This window comes from Pseudophryne corroboree, chromosome 10 (genome assembly GCF_028390025.1).
Source record: "Pseudophryne corroboree isolate aPseCor3 chromosome 10, aPseCor3.hap2, whole genome shotgun sequence".
In the NCBI taxonomy this organism is placed as follows: domain Eukaryota; kingdom Metazoa; phylum Chordata; class Amphibia; order Anura; family Myobatrachidae; genus Pseudophryne; species Pseudophryne corroboree.
This window is the reverse complement of record NC_086453.1, coordinates 203,214,612-203,237,916: the sequence shown is the minus strand read 5'-3', so window position 1 is coordinate 203,237,916 and position 23,305 is coordinate 203,214,612.

Below are 23,305 nucleotides of genomic sequence, written 5' to 3'. Positions count from 1 at the left end.
AACTGACCCTAAGGATGACATATAAACACGATCTACTTAATGTAATATTTCTTTCTAAATTTCTCAATAAGAAAATTTTGGCCTAGGGGTGCCGTGAAAAAAATTCTGATATTCTAGGGTGCTGTGATTCAAAAAAGTTTGGAATCCACTGCTCTATTCTGTTTCTCCACAGTTTCCTCTTCATCTTTTGCATTCACACAGGGTGGTACAATACAGGGACCCGATTACAGTTCAAACACTACATGCCTAATTGGTCCTTCAGAGTACTGCCCGAACCCAGTATATCTCACAATACGATAACACCAGTATTACTGCAGTGTGCCTTGTCATGCACAAAGGGTGGAGGAAGGATAAGAATACTGGTGAAGGGAAATTTTGTATAGACACTGATATGCCCATTGGTGAACGCGGACCTGATATTTTCTTCTTCTTTCTCTCCTCTAGAGATGTTTTTTTTTTCTTTTTTTCTTTTTGAGTTATGCTCATGGTACTCTACATTGCAAACACACAACAGTTAAATTAAGATACAAATTTGTGTTCCCTACAGGAAAAGGAGGTCTGGAAGTCGAAGGGGTATGGTTAGGAGTCCCCAGGACTCTGGAGAGATGGACAAGGTAAGCCAGTGGCCCCCAGGACGTACCTCCCAAGCCTAGCTGAGGCGGCATATGGTCTGACTCACCTAGGGTAAGGAAGATATGTGCAAGCTGGTAAGAGCCTACTGGAGTGCACCAGGGTTCTCTTCTCATGCAGGTAAGAAAGTAATGACATGTCTTACTTGCTTGAGGAAGAATATTGGTAAGGCAACACCAACAGAGCCATTCCATATCCCTCCTGCAGACGGACCTTTTCAGGTAATACAAATCGACTTCGTACAGTTAACACCCCTTAGGAATTATTGTTATGTATTGGTGTGCACTGATGTTTTCTCAAACTGGGTAGAGGCATTTCCTGCCGCCACGGATGCTGCTGTGTTTACCGCAAAGAAAAATTGCACAGAAATTTGTGTGTAGATAATGGTACCCCTAGAAGTAGGAGCAAAGCTTGAAATTGGACTATTGTGATCATAGACATTGCGACTAGTATTATGTAGCATCGGAACCACTCCCAGACCTTCACTTAACGAATCAAGAAAGAACTAAATTAAAAGCGCTGTCCACAATAAAGGATAGATAAAATTGTATTTATTTTGTATTGATAACTGTTAATATAAACACTTAAAAAGCTAAAACATAATATGTATATCTACAAAGCCTATTTCTTCAGTGATCCTTATCACAGGTACCTTGTGATTGCACTGGTAATGAATACTAGATTGCTGATTAGAACAATATAGCATGCAATAGGTGCTCTAATTAGCTCCACAGTGAACAATTCTTAGTAGCAAATTATATTATTCAGCCTCCTAAATACTTAAGTACACTTAGGGGCATATGCAATTGCGGTCGAAATCCCGAAAATGTCGAAAAATGGGACATTTTCGCCCCCAAATTTTTTTTCGACAATGCAATTCAGTACTTTTCGTCAAAAAAACGGACTTTCAAAATTCGAATTTTTGAAATTCGACATTTGTCAAATTCGACATTTCTGCAATGGTACAAATGCGGCAATTCGACAAAAGTATATTCAATTGAAGATTGTAAATTCGACAACAGTGCTTTTAGACAGTAAATTCGTCATTTTCAATCCGCCACACTTTGCTGGCGGAATCTAATAAAAAAATTTCAAAACATGTTTTTTTGTGTTTTTTTTTATTGGTAATAGCATATCTATTTATATTAGAAGGGATTAGGTACTTGATTTGTCTATTTTGGAGGCACAAGTATTATTTATATATTTTTAAAAATATTATTATTATTATTTTTTTTTAAATGGAATGGTAAAAATCAGGGGGGGGAAATGCGTGGGGTCCCCCCTCCTAAGCATAACCAGCCTCTGGCTCTTCGAGCCGGTCCTGGTTCTAAAAATCCGGGGGAAAAACTGACATGGGATCCCCCGTATTTTTAAAACCAGCACCGGGCTCTGCGCCTGGTGCTGGTGCAAAAAATACGGGGGACAAAAAGCGTAGGGGTCCCCCGTATTTTTTACACCAGCATCGGGCTCCACTAGCTGGGTAGATAATGCCACAGCCGGGGGTCACTTTTATACAGCGCCCTTTTAAAAATACGGGGGATCCCCTGTCAGTTTTTTCCCCGGATTTTTAGAACCAGGACCGGCTCGAAGAGCCCGAGGCTGGTTATGCTTAGGAGGGGGGACCCCACGCATTTTTTTTCGTGGTTTTTACCGTTTTCCCCGTTTTTTTTTACATTTTTACAAGTCTAATCAAAATCCGTCAAATCGGCCGTTTTTCGAGAGCGGGACTGTCGAATCCGTTTTTTATTGAATATGTTGAATTCCGGCACCGGAATTTGACGGTCGAATTGTGTCGAATTAAAAAACGGGCGAAAAATTGCCGCGATTCGCCGGCAATTGCATATACCCCTTATATGGAACACTTATTTTCACAGCCCAAACATATCTAGAGGAAATGCATACAGTTGATAAATGCTTTTTCACCTCCCGCTGGGACAGCGTAGTGATACAATGTGTCCAAAGTGTCTCTGCCTTAGAATCAGGCTCAATATGTAACAAAGAATCAAGTCTCCTATGGAAGCTTTCCAGCTGATTAGCTTCTGACAGGCGTCCCCATCTAAGCATAAAATAATTATGGATGAGATTCTTATGAAATAAACTGATTGCACAGTAACTTGAATGTCCACTGCAGGTGAACTGTAGAGATAGCTTATCTCACCGGTTTGTGCAGCTACCACATCTCCCGCCGGGCTCCGTCTCTGCCGCACATAGCGCTCAGCGGCTCTATCACTGACGTCAGCGCTGTATTCCTCCCGTTGGTGTGGGTTGGATGCAAGCGTGCAAACAGCTTGGAGTGCAGAGATCCTCCGGCCAGTGGTTCAGAACTGCATCGGCTGTTATGCGCTTGGCCCGTAATGGCAGGGTGGCACAAGTTCTCACCAGCACCGGCGTTAGGAGAAGTGATGTCGGCTTTGTAGAAGCTCAAGTCCATATACAGGGGTAAAAACTTGAAGTTTTTACCCCTGTATATGGACTTGAGCTTCTACAAAGCCGACATGTGGTAGCTGCACAAACCGGTGAGATAAGCAATTTGGCATTTACACCACTCAGTATGATAGACGAGTCTTCATGACCAAACAATTTGTGTAACACATCTAGAAAAAATGCTTTAGGGCATGCTTTAGGGCGAGCATACACATTCCATAATAATAGATGTGTGCCTTCTATCGAAACATCAACTATGACATATTGACCCTGGGGGTCCGCAAGTACAGAATGAGTAATATGGGACAAGGATTGCTTAATCAGGATAACCACACCCTGGGCCTTAGAAGTGTATGTGGCAGAAGCTAAAACAGACCAGTGTAGCTTATTCAATTAGGCAATCTCCAGTGGGAGGAGATGCGTTTCCTGTAGAAATGCTATATCTATACGAAGCTTATTCAAATACATGAGGGTTTTCTTCTGTTTAACCGGGGAGTTTATGCCCCCCACATTCCAAGTGCTAAATGTTAAGTAAGACATACTATATAGCAGGTTATAACATGCACTAAACTGAAACGGTGAGCACATAGGAAAAGCAACAGGCCTGCTGCTGCATATATATCCTCCGTGAAGTGAGAGCAAACAGACAGTGGAGACAAGATAGGACACATAAAGGGTTAGCAACATAAATACAAAAAAAAATAGCTGGACCAGGGACACCCATGTGCCCCGTCTGACCAAGTCATATGAACGTCCAGTCATAAACATTTGCATAACAGTGATAGAAAACATGGCATGCTTGCCCCTAGCACACCCCAGCCAACATGAACAATCAAAAAATCCTAACAGTCCCACATCAAAAATATCCTGAGAGAACAGGACCTGCAATAGGAATACTGAATAGCATAGAACTGTATGATAGGCAGGAGCCACCCTTCTTAGGAAAGCAAGTACACATTAAGCTTTCAAACAGTCCCTTCAGAAGCCAGTGAGCCATTAATCGGAGTCACCCATATAGCTTAAGACCCAAGTCTCACGTGTCCAAACGGGGAGAACCAGGAGAAGGCGGGTCATCGATTTCCTCCTCTCAGATAAGAAGCCATCAGCGACATTAGTAAAGTCCCGAAAGGTGTCCCCATCAAGGACACAGAGGTGTGCTTGGTACAGTAGTTCAAACTTTCTGTGCTCCTTAACCAGTCAGGAACAAATCAGGGAGAAGTCTTTCTGTGCACACGACACCTGTGCAGGATAATCTCAAAAAAGGCGCAAGTCCCTGCCACCCCAGGAAAGATCATGGTGTCTCCTTGAAGAAGACCATATAGCCTCTTTATGCAGAAAGTTCAGACAGCAAAAGATCACTACGCATGGCCTGGCCTTCTTGCCTGTCCGGGGCAGTCCTAGACAATGAACCCTCACCACTTCTAAATCGGCACATTAATCTCTAATTTCCAGCAATTCTGGGAGAGAGAGTTGTAAGAAGCGGTACAAGTCTGGCCCTTTAAGGAATTCTGCTAAGCCCATAATGCGGTGATTGTTGTTCCTTGACATATTTTCCAAGTCGTCTAATTTATTAATCACTTGATAATAAGATTTTTGCAAGGTGCCAGTGGATGGTATCAATTCAGCCACATCTTGGAACACTTCCCCCAAACGTTGCTTAGTAGTCACCACTCTCTGTGACAGTTGCTTTGGCTGAAACTTAATATCATTAGCAACCTGAGTCAGCTTGGCCGAATGAGTATCCATGAGGGGCCCCATTGTTACCTGAATCACCTTTACCACATCTCCATATGTGACAGGAGCTTCAACATCAGGGGAAGCAGGCTGAGAGCTGTCCTCCAGCGTCTCTGACCTCTCCAGTGTGTCATGTGCGGTGGCCATATTGGATTCCATGCGCCTCCATTCTGAGCGAGATCTTTTCTGTTTGGCAGGCATTGGGGAGGAAAGAAACTACTCCATAAGGTGCTGAAGATGTTCCCCTCACAGTAGCTGCAGGAACCACCAGGAACGAAGCCACTGGAGCAGCTGTGCGGGCTGAGAAAGCAGGGGCTGCGGCGGAGATCACACACCAGGCACCCGATCACATGGGAGCCAGAACCAGAAGTCACCAACTTGTGTGAACTTTAATACTTATTATAATCTTTATAACCTCATTTTTAGTTCTGCTACTCTGTGATTCTTAAAGCTCTCAACATTCTAACTCTATAAGCTACTGATACAAAGGTATATTTTTCTGGTAAAGAGGAACCGAAGAGCCGCAGTGGGCGTGGCATCACCCAGTCCAACTCTTGGTGGTGGCATGATTGGTGTTTTAATAATAAGGTAACCCGGCAGTATCACCCTTCATGGCCATCCGCCTTAGCTAGCGATCTGCGTGCGGATGCGATCATGACAACACTGAACTCATCAACCTTATCTTTATAGTCCTTGCTTTGTGCACTGGGGCACAGTCATGTTGGAATAGAAAAGGGTCTTCCTCAAACTGTTGCCACAAAGTTGGAAGCACAACATTTTCCAAAATGTCTTGGTATGCTGAAGCATTAAGATTGCCCTTCACTGGAGACAAGGGGCCTAGCCCAAACCCTGAAAAACAGCCCCATACCATTATCCCTCCTCCACCAAACATCATAGTTGGCATAATGCAGGCAGGCAGGTAACATTCTCCTGGCATCTGTCAAAACCAGACTCATTCATCTGTCTGCCAGAAAAGCATGATTTGTCACACCACAGAACACGTTTCCACTGCTCCGCAATCCAGTGTCGGTGTGTTGTACACCACTCTATCCGACTGCATGTATATATGCTTGTCCATAATCGGATTTATATACCATTACCATGGCTGCTAATCAGCAACTGGCATCAATTATCCATCCAATACATATAAATAACATTGTGTTACTATTAGGGAGGCAGATCTACTTTAATATAATTTTGATACAATTATAATGTAGCACTTTTAAGTAAACAGTTATAAAATAATTCCATTGATGAAAGCCTATTAATTCGGTTTCGGCCGGTCTCCCAGTCATGTGATGTAAACAAACATCACATGACTCCGGAGACAATGTGGCCACTATTGTTGGTGTCTATAATGAGTTGTGTCTATTTTCCCTTTGTGGAAAGGACCTGGACCTGTTTGTTGTAAGTTATTTGTTTTGCGGCATTGGATCCTCAGCATGCTTTGGGCACAGTGTCTCGCTCCGCTTAGCTTGCCACAGGTTACTATTCCAAATAGTTTATGACATTGACTCCGTGCATTATGGGAAAGGTCCTTTCCACGAAGGCAGTCTAGACGCTACCAACTATAATCACCCAAACAACCCTTTTTAACCTTTTTAACCCATTTTAACTGGTCTGATAGGATAGCGCGATCACGAGTCACATGTCACCTGACCGCAATCTATCTAATCATCAGCTCTCATAGGGGTCTATTTACTAAGCCTTTGATGGAGATAAAGTCGCTGGAGATAACACAACAGCCAATCGTCTCCTAACTGTCATTTTTCAAACACAGCCTGTGGCATGGCAGCTAGGAGCCGATTGGCTGGTACTTTGGGGGTCATTCCGAGTTGTTCGCCTGCTAGCTACTTTTAGCAGCCGTGCAAACGCATAGTCGCCGCCCACGGGGGAGTGTATTTTCGCTTTGCAAGTGTCCAAACGCCTTTGCAGCTGAGCACCCCAAAAATATTTTGTGCAGTTTCAGAGTAGCTCTGGACTTACTCAGCCCTTGAGATCACTTCAGTCTTTTTGGTGCCGGAATTGACGTCAGACACCTGCCCTGCAAACGCCTGGACACACCTGCATTTTCCCAAACACTCCCAGAAAACGGTCAGTTGACACCCATAAACGCCCTCTTTCTGTCAATCACCTTGCGTTCGGCTGTGCGAATGGACTCTTCGCTAAATCCATCACCCAGCACCGATCCTCTTTGTACCCGTACAACACGCCTGCGCAATGCGGTGCATACGCATGCGCAGTTTTTCCATTTTTTTACCTGATTGCTGCGCTGCGAAAATCGGCAGTGAGCGATCAACTCGGAATGACCCCCTTTATCTCCAGTGACTTTATCTCCATCCAAGGCTTAGTAAATAGACCCCATAGTCTCTATCTTCGTTCTAGTCACGTGATACACATCACATGGTCAGCACTTTTCATTCTATTCTCACAATATCCTCCACTACCAATGGAGTATCGCTGAATTATTCATTGTCATAGTAACCAAAGTAAACAGGAAACACCACTGGGATATCAGTTCATCATGAATCATGTTAGTAATGAACTGTACAAAAAACATCAGCATAACATATATATCTTAAAAATAAAATAGATTATAGGTGTCAGAATATTTAGCTAACTGGACTTTACCTATAGTATGAATAAAAAAACTTTATATTATTCCTAAGAAAAATAGTTTTTTTATCATGATATATACAGTAAAATTTGCAGAACACAAATAAGGTACTTGTGATATATAGAGTACATACATGATAAAACTTCAGTAAAATACATATAATCCATATATATATATATATATATATATATATACAGTATACGATAGATAGATAGACAGATAGATAGATAGATAGATAGATAGATAGATAGATAGATAGATAGATAGATAGATAGATAGATAGATATATGTTCATAGATAGTAAAATTCCTGCGCCTTCAGTGCTCATAAAGTGATCTGTGCGTCATAAATCCTCATAAGTGATTGTCACGATCCGGGTATCTGGACGCCATTTCTTACCCATCAGATGCCTCCTAAGGTTGGCTCAGCGCTCCAGGACCGGATCCCATCTGTTATCCTGATGTTTACATTCCTGTATCCTCTCCTGTCACTCTGAGACGCGGTCACAGTAAACGCCATATTACACCTGGCATGGCGTCTCCTGCGGCCTCCGCCGCCGTCCCTGAGCTTCTGCATGCAGAGTGTCTGAGTGGCGATTACGTCAGCCGCGGCCTCCGCTGTGTCCGCGTGGTTGGATGTGCACCTGTCAGCTTGGCGCCTCCTGTCTCCGGTGGCCGGCGCCGCCATTACTGTTTTCATTACCACATGGATTACAAACCAAACTTCCCTCCAAGTGTCTGCATGGGCGCAGCCATCTTGGATTCTGTCAGCTGATCATTTCCACCAATCTGTTCTCAGTATTGATAATCTGCATAATTGCCTAGCCAATCCCTTCCTTGCTGCAGGTATAAATACACTGTGCCTGAGCAAGGAAGGCGTCAGTGCTTTGGTTGTCAAACCTAGTTCCTGTTTGTCTCTCTCCTGTGATTGTCTTCCAGGTTCCAGCTCCTGTCTCAAGACTTCCACCATAGAGACCCGCACCAGCATTCCACCTGCGGTGTAGCCTGACTCTCCGATCCATTGTGGATTCATCTGTTTCTAGCTACAACATTACCTGCTTCCAGCCCAGCTTCCAGCAGAGTACAGCTTCTCTTAAAGGGCCGGTGTCCTTTCTACAGTTTACCACTCTCCACCGGTATTATTATTTCTCCGCTCTCAAACTCTACATTTCATTCATATTGCATCGCTCTCAAGCTTCATTTATTATCTAACTGGTTCCAGCCAGTATCCACTCCGTGCCAACATCTGTCTGGTTCCAACCAGAACCCACAGCAGCTATTTTATTTACAGCAGTCCAGCTTTCCCTGGAACACCAGCTGGTACGATCCTGGGCTTTCTTCATTGCTACAGTCAGGCCTGGTAAGGACTTTCCAACTCGCAGATAATAAGAACTGTCTCATACTACCAGAGCTCTGTGGCCCCTGCCACCCTGTAGTACCCAGGAACTGTATTATTTCTCTGCTGATTTTATGTTTCTTTTACTGCTACTGTGATGCATGGAGTTTGTCATAAATAAACATCATTGACTTTTATTCAAGTTGTCGTGGTCACGTCTTCGGGCGGTTCTTCTTCATGTTACTTACATGTCCAGGGGTCTGATACAACCTCCCAGGTTCCGGTACATCTCAGCCCCTACAACTGAGGCTGCCTCCCGTCAGCTCAGGCCCTCAGTTGTGACAGTAAGCACTGACATCATGAATCCAGCCGAAGACCAGGATCAAGCGGCCAGGCCGATGCAAGAACTGGCAGCCCGACTAGAACATCAGGAGGCTGCACAGGGCCACATCATCCGCTGTCTCCAGGATCTCTCTACTCGGCTGGATGGGATTCAGACAACTCTCCGTGGATCAGGCGCTTCTGGTGCGTCAACCACAGTGACTCCAGCTATAACCCCACCCACCTTACCCATTTCTGCTCCACGTCTTCATCTTCCAACGCCAGCAAAATTTGACGGATCTCCAAGATTCTGCAGGGGATTTCTCAACCAGTGTGAGATTCAGTTTGAGCTACAACCTGGCAATTTTCCCAGTGACCGTACAAAAATTGCCTACATTATTTCTCTTCTCAGTGGCTCAGCCCTTGATTGGGCATCACCGTTATGGGAGAGGTCCGACACCCTGCTATCTTCTTACACTGCATTCGTGTCAACATTCAGGCGCATCTTCGACGAGCCAGGCCGGGTAACCTCAGCTTCATCCGAGATTCTCCGTTTACGCCAGGGGTCACGTACTGTAGGACAATATCTGATACAGTTCCAGATCCTGGCATCCGAACTGGCATGGAACGACGAGGCCCTGTATGCTGCATTCTGGCATGGCTTATCTGAGCGTATTAAAGATGAGTTAGCTACCAGAGACTTACCCTCTAAGTTAGATGAGCTAATCTCACTCTGCACGAAAGTTGATTTACGTTTCAGAGAGAGAGCAACTGAGCGTGGAAGATCATCTGCTCCAAAATCTTCTGCTCCTCCTCCTCGCCAACTGTCACCAACTAAAGATGAGCCCATGCAAATTGGTCGTTCCCGTTTAACTCCTGCTGAGCGCCGAAGACGTCTCTCCGAGTCTCTCTGTCTTTATTGTGCAGCTCCGTCTCACACCATTAATGCCTGTCCCAAACGTCCGGGAAACTCCAAATCCTAGCTCGCCAAGGAGAGGGCCGGCTAGGAGTAATGATCTCCTCTCCATCTCCTCAAGATTGTAATCTCCCAGTCTTGCTTCAAGTTGCTCAACGTTATCGGAACGTCATTGCCCTCCTTGATTCCGGAGCAGCTGGGAACTTTATTACCGAAGCCTATGTTAAACGGTGGTCCCTACCCACCGAGAGACTTCCTTCGTCCATTTCTTTAACTGCCGTGGATGGCAGCAAAATTTTTGATGCAGTCATTTCTTTAAGGACTCTACCAGTTCGTCTGAGAGTGGGAGTTCTTCATTCCGAACTTATTTCTTTTTTAGTGATTCCAAGAGCCACACATCCTGTGGTCCTGGGCCTTCCATGGCTCCATCTTCACAATCCTACAATTGATTGGACGACTACGCAAATCCTGGCATGGGGTTCCTCCTGTGCTGAGACATGTTTGTTTAAAGTATTGCCTGTCTGTTCTTCCTCCCCCAGGTCGTCTGATGTTCCACCTCCTCCATATCAAGATTTCACGGATGTGTTCAGTAAAGCTTCTGCTGATATCCTTCCTCCTCATAGAGAATGGGACTGCCCGATTGATCTCGTTCCAGGGAAGGTTCCACCTCGAGGCCGAACTTATCCGTTGTCTCTGCCTGAGACGCATTCTATGGAGGAATACATTAAAGAGAACCTAGCAAAGGGGTTCATTCGACCTTCTTCTTCTCCAGCCGGCGCAGGCTTCTTTTTTGTAAAGAAGAAAGATGGTGGTCTGCGGCCGTGCATCGACTACAGAGGTTTGAACGACATTACCATCAAGAACCGTTATCCTTTACCCCTGATTACTGAGCTCTTTGACAGAGTTAGCGGAGCTACCATCTTTTCAAAGCTGGACTTGAGAGGTGCGTACAATCTCATCCGGATCCGTGAGGGTGACGAGTGGAAGACCGCCTTTAACACCCGTGACGGACATTATGAGTACCTCGTCATGCCCTTCGGATTGAGCAATGCTCCAGCTGTCTTCCAGCATTTTGTCAATGAGATCTTCAGAGACATTCTATACCGTCATGTCGTGGTCTATCTAGACGATATCCTCATTTTTGCCAACGATTTAGAGGAACATCGTTTTTGGGTTAAAGAGGTTCTGTCCCGTCTCCGTGTCAATCATCTCTATTGTAAATTAGAGAAATGCGTCTTTGAAGTCAAATCCATTCCATTTCTAGGGTACATTGTGTCCGGTTCCGGACTAGAGATGGATCCTGAGAAACTACAAGCAATTCAAAATTGGCCGGTACCCTTAACCCTCAAAGGGGTCCAGAGGTTCTTGGGGTTCGCCAACTATTACCGAAAGTTTATACGAGACTTTTCCACCATTGTGGCGCCTATTACTGCTTTCACTAAGAAGGGTGCTAACCCGTCCAAGTGGTCGGAAGAAGCCATGCAAGCATTTCATCTTTTAAAACAAAGGTTCATCTCTGCGCCTGTTCTGAAACAGCCTGACATCGACTCTCCTTTCATCTTAGAGGTGGATGCCTCCTCCGTTGGAGTAGGAGCGGTGTTATCTCAGAGGGCTAAAGATGGCCATTTACACCCTTGCAGTTTCTTCTCCCGGAAGTTCTCCCCAGCTGAGCGCAACTATGCCATTGGCGACCAGGAGTTGCTAGCCATCAAGCTCGCTCTAGAAGAGTGGAGGTATCTGTTGGAGGGAGCTTCTCATTCAATCACCATACTTACAGACCACAAGAACCTTTTATATCTGAAAGGCGCACAATGTCTCAACCCTCGTCAGGCCAGATGGGCACTTTTCTTTTCCAGGTTCGACTTTAAACTCCAGTTCTGTCCGGGCTCTCAGAATCGCAAGGCCGATGCCCTTTCCCGCTCATGGGAGCAAGAAAATGAGTCAGAGTCTTCAGACAAGCATCCTATTATAAATCCGTTGGCATTCTCCACGGTAGGGATGGACTCTACGCCCCCATCAGGGAAAAGTTTTGTGAAACCGATGCTAAGGAAGAAGCTCATGCATTGGGCCCATGCTTCCCGTTTTGCCGGACATACAGGTATCCAAAAAACCCTGGAGTTTATCTCTAGGTCCTATTGGTGGCCAACTCTGAAAAAGGACGTCTTGGAGTTTATTGCATCTTGCCCAAAGTGTGCTCAACATAAGGTATCCCGCCAGTCGCCTGCGGGGCAACTGGTTCCACTATCTGTTCCCCGTCGACCTTGGACCCATTTGTCGATGGATTTTATTACAGATTTACCCATGTGCAACAAGTTCAATACCATCTGGGTGGTAGTTGACCGGTTCACCAAGATGGCACACTTCATTCCTCTCACCGGTCTTCCGTCAGCTTCCAAGTTGGCTCAAGTATTCATACAAGAGATCTTCCGACTCCACGGTCTTCCTGAAGAAATTATCTCAGATCGAGGAGTTCAATTCACAGCCAAATTCTGGCGAAGTTTATGTCAAGTCCTCCAAGTCAAGCTAAAGTTTTCCACGGCTTACCATCCTCAGACCAATGGTCAAACCGAGAGGGTGAATCAGGACTTGGAGGCCTTCCTCCGCATCTATGTGTCCTCCTCTCAAGATGACTGGGTTCAATTACTTCCCTGGGCCGAGTTCTGTCATAACAACCAGTATCATTCTTCATCTGCTTCAACACCATTCTTAACTAACTTTGGATTCCACCCTAAAGTCCCTGAGTTCCAACCGCTTCCAGCAACTTCTGTTCCCGCAGTGGATATCACCTTGCATCAGTTTGCCAATATCTGGAAGAGCGTACGATCAGCTCTGCTCAAGGCATCGTTCAGGTACAAGAAGTTTGCGGATAAGAAGCGTCGAGCAGTTCCTGCTCTCAAGGTGGGTGATCGGGTATGGTTATCCACGAAGAATTTGAGGTTAAGAGTTCCCAGTATGAAGTTTGCACCTCGCTATATCGGTCCTTTCAAGATTGAACAAGTCATCAATCCTGTTGCTTACAGACTCCAGTTGCCTCCCTTCTTAAAAATACCCAGGACATTCCATGTTTCCCTGTTGAAACCGCTGATCTTGAATCGGTTTCATTCCTCACTTCCTCCAACTCCGAAAGTCCAAACTCAACGAGGCGTTGAGTATGAAGTAGCCAAGATCCTGGACTCATGTCACCGTTACGGTCAACTACAATATCTTATTGACTGGAAGGGTTATGGCCCTGAGGAACGTTCATGGACCAATGCTTCTGATGTCCATGCTCCTGCCTTGGTCCGGAGATTCCATTCCAAGTTTCCTCAAAAGCCAAAGAAGTGTCCTGGGGCCACTCCTAAAGGGGGGGGTGCTGTCACGATCCGGGTATCTGGACGCCATTTCTTACCCATCAGATGCCTCCTAAGGTTGGCTCAGCGCTCCAGGACCGGATCCCATCTGTTATCCTGATGTTTACATTCCTGTATCCTCTCCTGTCACTCTGAGACGCGGTCACAGTAAACGCCATATTACACCTGGCATGGCGTCTCCTGCGGCCTCCGCCGCCGTCCCTGAGCTTCTGCATGCAGAGTGTCTGAGTGGCGATTACGTCAGCCGCGGCCTCCGCTGTGTCCGCGTGGTTGGATGTGCACCTGTCAGCTTGGCGCCTCCTGTCTCCGGTGGCCGGCGCCGCCATTACTGTTTTCATTACCACATGGATTACAAACCAAACTTCCCTCCAAGTGTCTGCATGGGCGCAGCCATCTTGGATTCTGTCAGCTGATCATTTCCACCAATCTGTTCTCAGTATTGATAATCTGCATAATTGCCTAGCCAATCCCTTCCTTGCTGCAGGTATAAATACACTGTGCCTGAGCAAGGAAGGCGTCAGTGCTTTGGTTGTCAAACCTAGTTCCTGTTTGTCTCTCTCCTGTGATTGTCTTCCAGGTTCCAGCTCCTGTCTCAAGACTTCCACCATAGAGACCCGCACCAGCATTCCACCTGCGGTGTAGCCTGACTCTCCGATCCATTGTGGATTCATCTGTTTCCAGCTACAACATTACCTGCTTCCAGCCCAGCTTCCAGCAGAGTACAGCTTCTCTTAAAGGGCCGGTGTCCTTTCTACAGTTTACCACTCTCCACCGGTATTATTATTTCTCCGCTCTCAAACTCTACATTTCATTCATATTGCATCGCTCTCAAGCTTCATTTATTATCTAACTGGTTCCAGCCAGTATCCACTCCGTGCCAACATCTGTCTGGTTCCAACCAGAACCCACAGCAGCTATTTTATTTACAGCAGTCCAGCTTTCCCTGGAACACCAGCTGGTACGATCCTGGGCTTTCTTCATTGCTACAGTCAGGCCTGGTAAGGACTTTCCAACTCGCAGATAATAAGAACTGTCTCATACTACCAGAGCTCTGTGGCCCCTGCCACCCTGTAGTACCCAGGAACTGTATTATTTCTCTGCTGATTTTATGTTTCTTTTACTGCTACTGTGATGCATGGAGTTTGTCATAAATAAACATCATTGACTTTTATTCAAGTTGTCGTGGTCACGCCTTCGGGCGGTTCTTCTTCATGTTACTTACATGTCCAGGGGTCTGATACAACCTCCCAGGTTCCGGTACATCTCAGCCCCTACAACTGAGGCTGCCTCCCGTCAGCTCAGGCCCTCAGTTGTGACAGTGATAGCATGTGGGTTCCAGATATATGTGAATAACAATTTCTTAGCAGGTTCTTTTCAAAAGACATGAGCCTTCCTCTTCTTATCCGGTCTGGTATGCTCATTCAGTGATGATTTTCACTTGGGCAGGGAGAGGATGAAATGATTGAGTGAAGTGCATATTATCTTAAAGTGACCAGTGCTGGTGTGCAATATTAAAAAAGAAAAAAGTGCTTGGTGCAACTCATTTAGAGCCACTATATGAACCCTGTGACTCAAGGAGCAAAAAACACAACACCCATGTGACTATATGGGTAAGTGAACCCTTACGTATAAAAAGGTACACTCACTGCCGATAATCAAATTGAAGTCTTCAAGTTAGATTCGCAGCTGTACCTTAAAACCAGTGGTGCAAGTAGAAAAAATGTCTTATAGGTACTGTGTGCGAGCGCCAAAGGCGCGCGCCCTAAATATGGGTGTGGCCAAATGCCACATGGGGCATGACCAATGAAAATGGGGGCGTGATACACATATGGGGGGCCAGATACACATTTGACCCCAATAGTGCCAGATACACATATGCCCCCACAGTGCCAGATATGTCCCCACCATGCCAGATATGCTCCTACAGTGCCAGATGCACAAATGTCCCATGGTGCCAGATGCACAAATGCCCCACGGTGCCAGATACACAAATGCTCCATGGTGCCAGATACATAAGTGCCCCACGGTGCCAAATACACAAATGCCCCACGGTGCCAGATACGCCCCCACCATGCCAGATATGATCCTACAGGGCCAGATACACACATGCCCTACGGTGTCAGATGCACAAATGCCCCACGGTGCCAGATACACAAATGCCTCCAGCAGTGCTATATATGCCCCCACAGTGCCAGATACACATTACCCCACAGTGCCAGATACACATTGCCCCAGAGTGCCAGATACACATATGCCCCCACAGTGCCAGATATGCCCAAACAGTCCAGATATGCCCCCACTTTGCCAGATACATATGCCCCATAGTGCTAGATATGCCCCCACAGTGCTAGATACACATATGCCCAGAGTGCCAGATATGACCTCACAGAGCCAGATATGCCTCCACAGTGCCAGATATGCCCCCACTGTGCCAGATATGTCCCCACTTTGCCAAATTCACATGCCCCCAGAGTGCCAGATATGCCCCCAGAGTGCCAGATATGCCTCCACTTTGCCAGATACACATGTCCCCACAGTGTTAGATATGCCCCCACAGTGCCATATACACATATGCCCACAGAGTGACAGATATGCCCCCACAGTGCCAGATATGCCCCCACTTTGCCAGATACATGTGCCGGCACAGTGCCAGAAATGCCCCTATAGTGCCAGATATGCCCCCACTTTGCCAGATACACATGCACCCACAGTGCCAGATATGCCCCCACTTTGCCAGATACATGTGCCGGCACAGTGCCAGAAATGCTCCCACATTGCCAGATATGCCCCCACTTTGCCAGATACGCATGCACCCAGAGTGCCAGATATGCCCCCACTTTGCCAGATACATGTGCCGGCACAGTGCCAGAAATGCCCCCCCTTTGCCAGATACATATGCCCCCAGAGTGCCAGATATGACCCAGCAGTGCACCTCAATGTTGTTGCTGCTGCCTGGGGCTGGCACTGTCTTCTGCTGCTGCTGTGGAGAGGAGAGCGCAGCACGCGCCCTCCTGCCCCTCTCCTGCCCTCAGTCTGGTCTCCTAGTCCTCCTGTGGCGGCGGCATACTGTATATTAGATCTGACTTTGGCAGTCCACGAGCCAATCAGGGCTCACGGTCCGGCAGCGGCAGCTCCTGATTGGCTGCCAGTCCACGAGCTCTGATTGGCTCACGAACCGGCGTCTCAGTGCACGCCGCCGCCACCGCTCAGGGGACTGGGAGTGACTGGGCAGGCAGGAGAAGAGAGGCGCATGTTGCGCTCTCCTCTCTCCAACACCCGGTGTCTGCAAGGTGGCGGACTGGCGGTAATGCGTACCGGCTGGGAATTTCTTACCAGTACGCCGTACTGCCCCGTACCGCCATAATTGCAGCACTGCTTAAAACCAAAATAATCTCCAATATTCGAGCTAGCAGTCCCGTCCTGCGGAGAGAAGTGGCTGCTGCTGGCTGAAACATGGGGCTTAAGTATGGAGAGAACAATACTGTATTTCTGCCAGCAGTGTACAAATGCCAGAAGAATGTGTGAAGGCTGTACAGGAACTGTGCATAAAGATTCAAAGGGTGTGAGTGCTCTGGAGCAGGAATTTTACTATCTACGAACATTTCCTAAAGGATCTATTGAAATATAGGACAACTGAAAAATTCTGCTGACACTTTACTTTGGAGTGCTATTGTTTTATATCCCACTTATATTAGTGTTCTAATTTAGTTCATTTATTTACATATTGAATTTTAAGGTTGAGCGCTTTTTTTCCCTAATTTGCACATTTCTCTCTCTCTCTCTATGGGGGTCATTCCGAGTTGTTCGCTCGGTATTTTTTTCTCGCAACGGAGCGATTAGTCGCTAATGCGCATGCGCAATGTCCGCAGTGCGACTGCGCCAAGTAAATTTTCTATGCAGTTAGGAATTTTACTCACGGCATTACGAGGTTTTTTCTTTGTTCTGGTGATCGGAGTGTGATTGACAGGAAGTGGGTGTTTCTGGGCGGAAACAGGCCGTTTTATGGGAGTGTGTGAAAAAACGCTACCGTTTCTGGGAAAAATGCGGGAGTGGCTGGAGAAACGGAGGAGTGTCTGGGCGAACGCTGGGTGTGTTTGTGACGTCAAACCAGGAACGACAAGCACTGAACTGATCGCAGATGCCGAGTAAGTCTGGAGCTACTCAGAAACTGCTAAGAAGTGTCTATTCGCAATTCTGCTAATCTTTCGTTCGCAATTTTGATATGCTAAGATTCACTCCCAGTAGGCGGCGGCTTAGCGTGTGCAAAGCTGCTAAAAGCAGCTTGCGAGCGAACAACTCGGAATGACCCCCCCAATATATATATATATATATGTGTGTGTATGTATATGTGTGTATATATATATATATATATATATATATATTAGAGATGTGCACCGGCCACTTATCGGGTTTTGTGTTTTGGTTTTGGAATCGGTTCCGCGGTCGTGTTTTGGATTCGGACGCATTTTGGCAAAACCTCCCTTAAGAATTTTTGTCGGATTCGGGCGCGTTTTGGATTCGGGTGTTGTTGTTTTTTAAAACCCTCAAAAACAGCTTAAATCATAGAATTTGGGGGTAATTTTGAGCCTATAGTATTATTAACCTCAATAACCATAATTTCCACTCATTTCCAGTCTATTCTGAACACCTCACACCTCACAATATTATTTTTAGTCCTAAAATTTGCACCGAGGTCGCTGGATGACTAAGCTAAGCGACCCAAGTGGCTGGCCCATCTAAGAGTGGCACTGCAGTGTCAGACAGGATGCCACTTAAAAAAATAGTCCCCAAACAGCACATGATGCAAATAATACATAAAAAAGAGGTGCAAGATGGAATTGTCCTTGGGCCCTCCCACCCACCCTTATGTTGTTGTATAAACAGGACAAGCACACTTTAAAAAACCCATAATTTCAGCGACAGGGTCTGCCACACGACTGTGGCTGAAATGACTGGTTGGTTTGGGCCCCCACCAAAAAAGAAGCAATCAATCTCTCCTTGCACAAACTGGCTGTACAGAGGCAAGATGTCCACCTCCTCCTCATCGTCCGATTCCTCACCCCTTTCACTGTGTACATCCCCCTCCTCACAGAGTATTAATTCGTCCTCACTGGAATCCACCATCACAGGTCCCTGTGTAATTTCTGGAGGCAATTGCTGGTAAATGTCTCCACGGAGGAATGCATTATAATTCATTTTGATGAACATAATCTTCTCCACATTTTCTGGAAGTAACCTCCTACGCCGATCGCTGACAAGGTGAGCAGCTGCACTAAACAATCTTTCGGAGAACACACTGGAGGGGGGGGGGGGGGGCGGCAACTTAGGTAAAATAAAGTTTGTGCAAGGGCCTCCAAATTGCCTCTTTTTTTCTGCCAGTATACGTACGGACTGTCTGACATGCCTACTTGGATGCTGTCACACATATAATCCTCCACCATTCTTTCAATGGTGACAGAATCATATGCAGTGACAGTAGACGACATGTCAGTAATCGTTGGCAGGTCCTTCAGTCCGGACCAGATGTCAGCACTTGCTCCTGACTGCCCTGCATCACCGCCAGTGGGTGGTTTTGGAAAAGTGATCCTTTTCCTGGCAGCTCCAGTGGCGGGAGAAAATGAAGGAGGAGCTGTTGGCGGGTCATGTTCCGTCTGACTTGACAAGTGTCTCACCAGCAGGTCTTTGAACATCTGCAGACTTGTGTCTGCCAGAAAGAGAGATACAACGTAGGCTTTAAACCTAGGATCGAGCACGGTGGCCAAAATGTAGTGCTCTGATTTCAACAGATTGACCACCCGTGAATCCTGGTTAAGCGAATAAAGGGCTCCATCCACAAGTCCCACATGCCTAGCGGAATCGCTCCGTTTTAGCTCCTCCTTCAATCTCTCCAGCTGCTTCTGCAAAAGCCTGATGAGGGGAATGACCTGACTTAGGCTGGCAGTGTCTGAACTGACTTCACGTGTGGCAAGTTCAAAGGGCTGGAGAACCTTGCACAATGTTGAAATCATTCTCCACTGCGCTTGAGTCAGGTGCATTCCCCCTCCTTTGCCTATATCGTAGGCAGATGTATAGACGTGAATGGCCTTTTGCTGCTCCTCCATCCTTTGAAGCATAAAGAGGGTTGAAATTCACCTCGTTACCACCTCTTGCTTCAGCTGATGGCAGGGCATGTTCAGGAGTGTTTGCTGGTGCTCCAGTCTTCGGCACGCGGTGGCTGAATGCCGAAAGTGGCCCGCAATTCTTTGGGCCACCGACAGCATCTCCATTACGCCCCTGTCGTTTTTTATAAAATTCTGCACCACCAAATTCATTGCATGTGCAAAACATGGGACGTGCTGGAATTTTCCCACATGTAATGCACGCACAATATTGGTGGCGTTGTCCGATGTCACAAATCCCCAGGAGAGTCCAATTGGGGTAAGCCATTCTGCGATGATGTTCCTCAGTTTCCATAAGAGGTTGTCAGCTGTGTGCCTCTTATGGAAAGCAGTGATACAAAGCGTAGCCTGCCTAGGAACGAGTTGGCGTTTGCGAGATGCTGCTACTGGTGCCACTGCTGCTCTTGTTGCTGCGGGAGGCAATACTTCTACCCAGTGGGCTGTCACAGTCATATAGTCCTTAGTCTGCCCTGCTCCACTTGTCCACATGTCCGTGGTTAAGTGGACACTGGGTACAACTGCATTTTTTAGGACACTGGTGACTCTTTTTCTGACGTCTGTGTACATTATCGGTATCGCCTGCCTAGAAAAATGGAACCTAGATGGTATTTGGTACCGGGGACACACTACCTCAAGAAATTCTCTAAGTCCCTGTGAACTAACGGTGGATACCGGATGCATGTCTATCACCAACATAGTTGTCAAGGCCTGAGTTATCCGCTTTGCAACAGGATGACTGCTGTGATATTTCATCTTCCTCGCAAAGGACTGTTGGACAGTCAATTGCTTACTGGAAGTAGTACAAGTGGTCTTCCGACTTCCCCTCTGGGATGACGATCGACTCCCAGCAGCAACAACAGCAGTGCCAGCAGTAACAAAAGCAGCAGTAGGTGTTCCACTCACTCAATGGTGACAGAATCATATGCAGTGACAGTAGACGACATGTCAGTAATCATTGGCAGGTCCTTCAGTCCGGACCAGATGTCAGCACTTGCTCCTGACTGCCCTGCATCACCGCCAGTGGGTGGTTTGGGAAATTTGAACCTTTTACTGGCAGCTCCAGTGGCGGGAGAAAATGAAGGAGGAGCTGTTGGCGGGTCATGTTCCGCTTGACTTGACAAGTGTCTCACCAGCAGGTCTTTGAACATCTGCAGACTTGTGTCTGCCGGAAAGAGAGATACAACGTAGGCTTTAAACCTAGGATCGAGCACGGTGGCCAAAATGTAGTGCTCTGATTTTAACAGATTGACCACCCGTGAATCCTGGTTAAGCGAATAAAGGGCTCCATCCACAAGTCCCACATGCCTAACGGAATCGCTCCGTTTTAGCTCCTCCTTCAATCTCTCCAGCTTCTTCTGCAAAAGCCTGATGAGGAGAATGACCTGACTTAGGTTGGCAGTGTCTGAACTGACTTTACGTGTGGCAAGTTCAAAGGGTTGGAGAACCTTGCACAACGTTGAAATCATTCTCCACTGCGCTTTAGTCAGGTGCATTCCCCTCCTTTGCCTATATCGTAGGCAGATGTATAGGTTTGAATGGCCTTTTGCTGCTCGTCCATCTGTACTACTATATACTGGTGGTCACCACAATGCAGCACTGTACAACTATATACTAGTCACCAAAATGCAGCACAGATATTGAGCACTGATCAGGATACTAGAAGTGACACAGAGCAGCAAGATACAGCAATGGCCTACTGTACTGTACGACTATATACTGGTGGTCACCACAATGCAGCACTGTACTACTATATACTGGTCACCACAGTGCAGCACAGGTATTGAGCACTGATCAGGATACTAGAACTGAGTCTGACACGGAGCTGCAAGATACAGCAATGGCCTACTGTAATGTACTACTATAAACCGGTGGTCACCACAATGCAGCACACTGAGCACAGATATTGAGCTTTTCAGGCAGAGAACGTAGCCACGTCTTCTCCGCGCAATCTACAATGCACGAGTGAATATGGCAGCAGCACGCGGTTCTTTGTATGGAATACGAATCTCGTGAGAATCCGACAGCGGAATGATGACGTTCTGCCTCGTTCGGGTTAACCGAGCAAGGCGGGAAGAACCGAGGCTGCCTCGGACCCGTGTAAACCACGTGAAGTTTGGGGGGGTTTGGATCTCGACGAACCGAACCCGCTCATCTCTAATATATATATATATATACTCACTTACTCACTGACTAACTGACTCATCACTAATTCTCTTACTTCCCGATATATTAGCAAGCTGAAATTTAACATAGGTATTCTTCAGGTGGGAAATAGGAAAAATACATAATTAGAATTTGAATAAATGTCTCCTAAGGTGATGAAAAAGAAGTTGACATAATGATGTCATTACCGATGCGTGGCTTGTGTTGCGTGAACAATAACGTCCAAATGGACAATCGGATCAAAATTTGGATTGCACCTGCAGTGTGTAGAATTTCGTTAACTACAAAAATGGTCCTGTCACTTTTTTCTGTATCACTCATTCACTGCCTGACTGACTGACTCATCACTAATTCTATTACTTGCCGATATGTTAGGAAGCTGAAATGTAACATAGGTATTCTTCAGGTGTGAAATAGGAAAACTACGTAATTAGTATTTTAATAAACCTCCCATAAGGGGATGAACAGGAGGTTAACATAATGACATCATTACCAATGCGTGGCTTGTGCTGCGTGAACAATAATGCCCAAACGGATAATTGGATCAAAATTTGGATTGCACCTGCAGTGTGTAGAATTTAATAAACTACAAAAATGGTCCTGTCACTTTTTACTGTATCTGCTACGGTGCTCCACGCCAAAAACATGGATCAATATTTACTTAGATTAACACATCTTGAATTTACATCTCTGTAGTTTACCAAATTATTAACACTCATGTATATGTACAACCATGAAAATCAGAAACTCCTGTGTGAAGAACAAGTAGAACAGCTATTATACTCATATACAAACGAAAACCACTGTATAATCAGTATACTTTTTTCAGGAAATCAAATGACCATGTAAAGCTCTACTGACTCATTAAGACCATTGAGGTAAACTGAATCCATTTTAAACATCCCAAATATTTCATGTTTAAATAGACTTTTGAAATGGTCTCCTCCCCATTCTACAAGTTTGAAAGCTTTGGGGTACCCATCATAAAACTAAAATGTTTTGACACCCTATGTTTTTCTATGGTGTTCCATAAATTTGTCAGATGGCGTCCCCTCCCCAACCACAGTTCCCTCTGTGAGATTGTAGTATAAGTATGGAGAGAACAAAACTGTATTTCTGACAGCAGTGTATACATGCCAGAAAAATGTTCAAGGTTGTACCGGAACTGTGCATAAAGATTCAAATGTGAGTGCTCTGGAGCAGGGGCATCACTGGGGTCGGTGATACCTGGTACACTGAAACATCTCCGCACACACACAGCTGAAAAGGGGTACATCATCATCGAAAGGATTATGGCCTCACGGGCTGACCCTATTTTTATCACTGCCTAGCATTCCCAGTGATGGTGGGCTTCCGCCGAAGACTCATCTGCCTACACTGCCGGCTCCTACACTGTGACAGGAGCTGAATGCTGCACAGTAATGTCACAGCACCCTGCTCCCTGTCACTGAGGATGAGAGGACATTTTGGTGTTACCACTCAGAAGGTGACACCCAGGTCCGCACCACACACACACTCCTAGTGACGCCACTGCTCTGGAAAGTGAGATCTGTCTGATATGTTTTAGTATGAAATGCTTCATGTCTAAATAACGCCTATGCTCTTCATCTGTTAGGGTCCACCACCACTATAGATAGGGTGGGGAAGAAAGACACTG